The sequence below is a fragment of the Magnolia sinica genome, chromosome 12 (genome assembly GCF_029962835.1).
Source record: "Magnolia sinica isolate HGM2019 chromosome 12, MsV1, whole genome shotgun sequence".
Taxonomy (NCBI): domain Eukaryota; kingdom Viridiplantae; phylum Streptophyta; class Magnoliopsida; order Magnoliales; family Magnoliaceae; genus Magnolia; species Magnolia sinica.
This window is the reverse complement of record NC_080584.1, coordinates 78,797,149-78,803,722: the sequence shown is the minus strand read 5'-3', so window position 1 is coordinate 78,803,722 and position 6,574 is coordinate 78,797,149.

Here is a 6,574-nt window from a genome sequence, read left to right as displayed (position 1 = left end):
TTTTATGTGTAAGGAAGCAGATTGAATATTTCCAAAATATCTTCCTAACAAAATGATAGAAACCTCCAATACCGGAATACTTTTTCACTGACAAAATAATAAGCTTATGCCACAATTCGAATTGTTAAGATTGTTTTATTGAGAATTTCTTTAGATAATATTCAATTCGATGTTATTTTAAATCTTTCAGTGGCCTAGATTAACTAATTAGTAATCTCACTAGTCAGAAATGAAAAACCCGGGATACCACAGAAATAAGCCCGTTTCCTACTGCATGATTGCTCTTCGGAAGGGCATGTTTCATTCGGATTAGGTGCAGCCCGGGCCTCACAACACACGGTGCGACCCTGACCATGGGGCCCACCTTCATTTATGTTTTGTATATCCACATTGATCATGTTTTTCAGCTCATTTTAGGCTATGAGCCCAGAAATGAAGCAGATCCAAATCTCAGGTGGACCACATCAAAGGAAAAGGTGGTGATTGACTATTAAATAGTTCTGATGCGCCACAAAAGTATTGTATCAACCTGATATTTGTTTTTAATGTATGGTGCAGTGCACCTATCATAATTTAAAACCCATGAATGGTGGAAAAAGATGCAGGCCTCTATTATATAATTCCACCAGTAGAGGTGTACATTTCCTGAAATGATGAAATTGCTCCTCCCTTCCCTAAATAACACTTTTGACCCAGTCAACCCAAGTTAAGATCTCTTCTGATAATCAGGAACCTTGCCAATCACAGCCGGTCATATGGATGTACGATCATTGGATCGGTACCGTCATCTCGCTGTCTTTACTCTGGATAACCCATGGCAATAAAGTTACAACCATTGGTTAAACGTAACATTCGTTTAGACTTTTCCCATTTTTAACGTGAACTGAGACCTAGGAAAGCTTAAATAGTCTAGCTGTTCCACGCGTGGCACAGCGACAGCAGGGCCCACTAGGGGTACGGGTTGACTGGGACGAGGTTTGGCTGGTGATCCCAACACCAGCCAGCTAGCTGGTGTCAAATCTCTATGACCCTCATGATGCACGTGTTTTATCCACACCGTCTATCTATTTTCTAGCTCATTTTTAAAGATCACAAGCTCAAGTGGACCACACCACAGGAAATAATGGAGAGAATGATGTCCATCGTTGAAACCTTCCTACGGCTCACAATGATGTTTATTTGTCATCCAACCTCTTCATAAGGTCACATAGACCTGGGCGAAGGGAATTTGGGCCCATTACGTTTTCAATGGCAAGCGTGCAATTCCTATGTTGCTGTTGACTTGATCTTTGAATCTGCCTCATTGTTTTAGCTCAGGATCTAAAGATGAGTTGACAAAATGGATGAACAGTGTGGATAAAACACATAAAACATGATGGGCCCATAGAGATTTGACACCAACTAGTTGGTTGGGGTCACCGGACATGGTGGCAAAACCATTAACCATGTCCGGTCAATGAATAAAGACTAGCTCATCTTGACCTGTGCTTAGTGGCACATATCATGCCTTGGGCCAAAAAAAGCAGAGATACAATGATCCTAACCATTCATCCATGGGCCCCACGTCTCTCATTGATGTAAATTTGAATTTCTCGTCACAAGATAGATTGATGAAAATGAGTGAAAATAGTTATTATTATTTTTTTTTCCCCAATTGATCTCAATAAAAGAGAAGGTAGGGAGTCATCTCCACCTTATACATGGATCATGCACAGGGCAATCAGAGCCGTTCATCTGTTGACCAATGTGGCCAGACCATGCCTAATATCACAAGATTTGAGTTTTTTGTTTTTTGTATTTTTTTTTAATTTTTTTTTTGGGTTCCATATTTCTAGCAGCTAATGCAATGGCATATTGTCAGAAGAAATGTACTATTAAAGCATAGCAAATTGACTAATTCGTAGATTTGAAATTTTTGATGTGATGTAAAACATGAGTTTCATGTTTTATTTTCAGCAAGATTTTTGAATAATATCACTAGAAAAACTTCAAAATCTGAGAACCTTCTGAGAAAGTCTTTTACGGAAAAATTGTCCAGAAGAAAATTTCTCAGTAAACAATCCTACAAATCAGCTCGAAATTTGAGAATCCAATGATGATAAGTTCGACCATTATAATCCCGTTCCCACTTAAAGCGGTGGTTCTGCATCCGTCTGACATTCAAATAGGCGTGAAATGCCTACAAGATTGGAATTTATTAAAAGCAAGTTTTAAAATGTAGTTTGCGTCGGGGGACCACGGAAGCACACGGAGATGAATTTAGGAGAGCAATTCAATTGCACAAACCAAGCAACAAGAGAATATAGAGATTTTTACGTAAAAATATCCTCGTGAAAAAAAAGCACAGCATAAAGCGACAGATGAAATATGAAAAAAAAATAGAAATTACAAAGAGAAATGGCTTACCCGATTCGAGCAACTTCGAATCACACCATTGCTACACAACTTGAAACCACTTGGACGAATTTAAAACCCTAGTAATATCTCTCAATCCCGTTTACACCTATATATATATATATATATATATAGCCTTGGGAAGAATCCCAAACGAAATCGAAAACAAAATTCTGCAAATTCCTAAATTTGTGAAATTCGGTGCGATCTGATCGATAGCATCGCATACCCTTCGATGTCATCGACATTAAACCTTCAATGGCATTGAAGATTCTTCGATGACATCGAACTAATACCAAAATAGTCCAGAGCGACACATGAAATTCTAGATTCCTTCAATCGCATCGACCTAGCTTCGATGGCATCAAACTTGACTTTGATGGCATCGAACACTCTACGATGACATTGAAAAATGATACCAATATGTTCAGCAACCAGTTAGAGAAAATTCGAAAAATTCCGATGAGATCGAGCATTGTTCGATGCCATTAGAGGTGGCATCGAACAGTTTATCAATGACATCAACAGGCCCTGTATCTGACTCGATTTAAGACATTAAATACAACAATCTACACCATGTCTTCAATTATCAAATGTGTAACTTCTTATCCTCTTCTCTTATCATAGCTCCATCAATGCTTCTCATGCACACTCCCTCTTAGTTTTACGCTATTGCCAAGCCCAGAGAAGTTACATAGAACTTGAACTTTTTTGTAAGAACCACCTTGGTGAGCATATCCGCTGGATTCACGCTGGTGTGAATCTTCTTCAAAGTCATGCTACCTTCCTCAAGCACCTGCCGGATAAAACGGTGACGAACATCAATGTGTTTAGTACGAGAATGATAAATAGAGCTTTTAGCTAAATTAATAGCGCTCTTGCTATCACAATTAACCGGCACGATTTCCTTCTGAAGCCCCAACTAATTTATCATATCTCTCAACTAGACACCTTCCTTGAAAGCTTCTGTTACTGCCATATACACTGCTTCGGTCGTAGAAAGAGCCATCGTAAATTAAAGCTTTAACAACCAACTAATCGCTCTACCTACTAATATAAATTAGTAACCTAAAGTTGATTTTCTAGAATCCACACTACCTGCATAGTCTGAATCCACATGCCCTAGCAACTTTACCCTTGTCTTTTCAAAAGTTAAGGCGTATTCCTTTGTACCTCGAATATATCGAAGTACCCATTATACCACTTTCTACTGTTGCTTGCCAGGGTTTGACATGTATCTACTCACAACACCAATTGTTAGTGAAATATCTAGTTTTATATAAATCATAGCATACATTAAACTACCATAACGTTTGAATAAGATACACGAGATGTGTCTTATTTTTTCTCATTAGATTTAAGACATTGTTCTGAGGAAAGCTTGAAGTGAGCCGCATAGGGAACGCCAACCGACTTTGCATTATCCATCCCATACTTGATCAATACCTTTTCAAGGTATTCTATTTGTGATAACCAAAGTCTACTCCTCTTCTTGTCTCTGTGTATATTAATGTCGAGAACTCTCTTTGCAATCCCGGATCTTTCATCTCAAATATCCTTGATAATTGAGTCTTCAGTACATCGATTTAAGACATATTATGATTGGTATTCAACATATCATCAACATACAATACTAGGATAATGAACTTGCCATCACTCAGTATCTTATAATAAATATAATGATCGTATTCACTCATAGTAAATTTCTGACTCAACATGAAAGAATCAAAGTTCTTATACTACTGGATAGGTGATTGTTTTAAGCCGTATAATGACCTTATTAACCTACAAACCTTGTTTCCTGCCTCTTTAACTTCATAGTCCTCTAGTTGCTTCATGTAGATCTGCTCTTCTAATTCTCCGTGTAGGAATGTAGTCTTCACGTCTATCTATTCCAGCTTTAGATTGTATTGGGCAACCAGTGCCAATACGAATCTGATAGACACTTACTTAACCACCGGCGTGAATATCTCTGTGAAGTCGATTCCTTCTCTCTGAGCCTAACCCTTCGCTACCAACCTTACCTTATATATATCCGGTTTCTTCTTGAAGATCTACTAGCACCCGATCGCTTTTCGGCATACTGGAAGCTCCACCAGCTCGCACGTGTTATTCTTGTATAAAGAGTTCATCTCATCGTCCATTGCTGCCTTCCACTTTTTTACTTCAGACTCATCAAGAGCCTCCAAAATATTAGACGTGTCCCCCTCATTTGTAATGAGGGCATAGGGGATGTTAGAGCCATCCATGTATCTTGCAGGTAACATGCGATCTCATGACGTGTTTCTTCTAAGTGACCTTCTTGTACCTCTGTCTGCGCATCTGCCTCAGCCTGAGTATCACCTGTGTTAATCTGAACATCTATGACCAACCTTGTAACGCCCCGAACAGTTTGATACTTGAGCATCGAAAGTTCTCGAGCGTTACCATAAGATTCAATATAATATATACATGTGTACGATATCAATCCAACTATCCTATCCTTACATCCTTACCCCAACACAAACATAACCATTGGGAATTATCTTCATTCAAAGATCAAGCCATCTGATTGTTGATTTTAAAGACAAAGACCATCCATCGCATGATTTGACATATGAACCTTATCATAACTAAATTAACAAATAACTATCCAGATGTAATGATTTCGATGTAAGTTCATTTGTAGGAATTGTTGAAAAATGTGCCTATAACCATGTAAAACCCTTAGATTTCACAAAACTCATAGATCAGCAATAATTACGAAATTGCCACTAACTTAAACCCCTGAATTCTAAATCACACGGTTTCTACGATCCGTTTAATGTGAAACTTAACGTATGTATCATAAATTAACTGTACATGTCGAATTTCAGCCCTTAGATCATTGTAAAAATGACCCAATAGATAGATTAGCTATTAACCATGGATTTTGGGGCCACCTGATCTTTGGACATGTTTCAAATTTGGGCTCACCCCTTTAAATTAGATGGAAAAACAAATGGATGGTGTAGATTTCTCAGATACATCACTGTGGGCCCCACAGCCTATCGAGAGTGTATGCAGGTGTGTACACCAGCACTGCACTAAATTAGAGATCGGGTCCAACATGGTTTGACTCGATGAATCTTAAACAAGAAAGGAATTTCCTTTCTTCCTTCCGGACTCGATGCACAACCGTCCGTTGGGATGAGTAGTGGCCCACCACGATCATCCACCACCATGTTTAGAAGCCTGGTCCGAGTAAACCCATGTCGTCCATATGAACCCATGCACACGTGCATGTGCACGAACATGAGTCAACAATGGTGTGTGCGATGGACTCCTTCAAAAACCTGTCTTCTCCCACAATCCTTGCGTAAGAGATTCAAAACACATCCCAATGAAGACGTGCAGCGGGACCCACCATCACTCAGCGATGAAACGATTCAGCGTCATCCATCAACGATCATCCATCTTCATGGACCGGCAGAGCGATTGCTTTGCATGGAGGAAAGAAAGAGAATGATTGGACCTTTGGGTGACGATGAAAGGGAAGCAGCGTCTAGATCCATGCTAGGTTTTACGGACGCATTCACTAGCTTTCACGCGGAGGTGCAGAAAGATCTCCTTCGCAATGCTCTGTATATCCCTCGTCAACCTTCGATCTAGTGGACCAGGGGGCATCAGATGGCCAATCTGACGCACCTTTAGTTGTCCAAAGGAGAGGAAAACGATGCGGGACAATTTCACCATGAAAACACGTGCATCTTCTCCACATGAAATCCATCAGGACCGCCCGATCAGGGTCCCAAAACAGTATGTTGGTAGGTCATGGAACGCTGAATGGATTAGACGGGTCGGATTTGAGAAAGAAATTGCAAGAGGGCTGGAGCTAGGGGCGGTGCACTCCGTGTTCTCCTATTACACCATAGCTTGCGCAGCCTTTACACAGTCGGACTGCGTCTCTATGCAATTTGAATTACGTTCCAGATACCCTATATAAACACACTTATCATATAGGGCAAAGAATTCAAGAAACAAGGACGTGAGGAGGAAAGGTAGTGCAAGTTCGGCCGATCTCCAAACCAAGAAAGTGAGAGAGCAACATCCAGCTCTATGCTGGATGTAGTAGCAAAAAAGGAAAAGAAAAGACAAAGAAAGAAAGAAGACGTAACAACAAAAAAGGAAAAGAAAAGAGAAAGAAAGAAAGAAAGAAAGG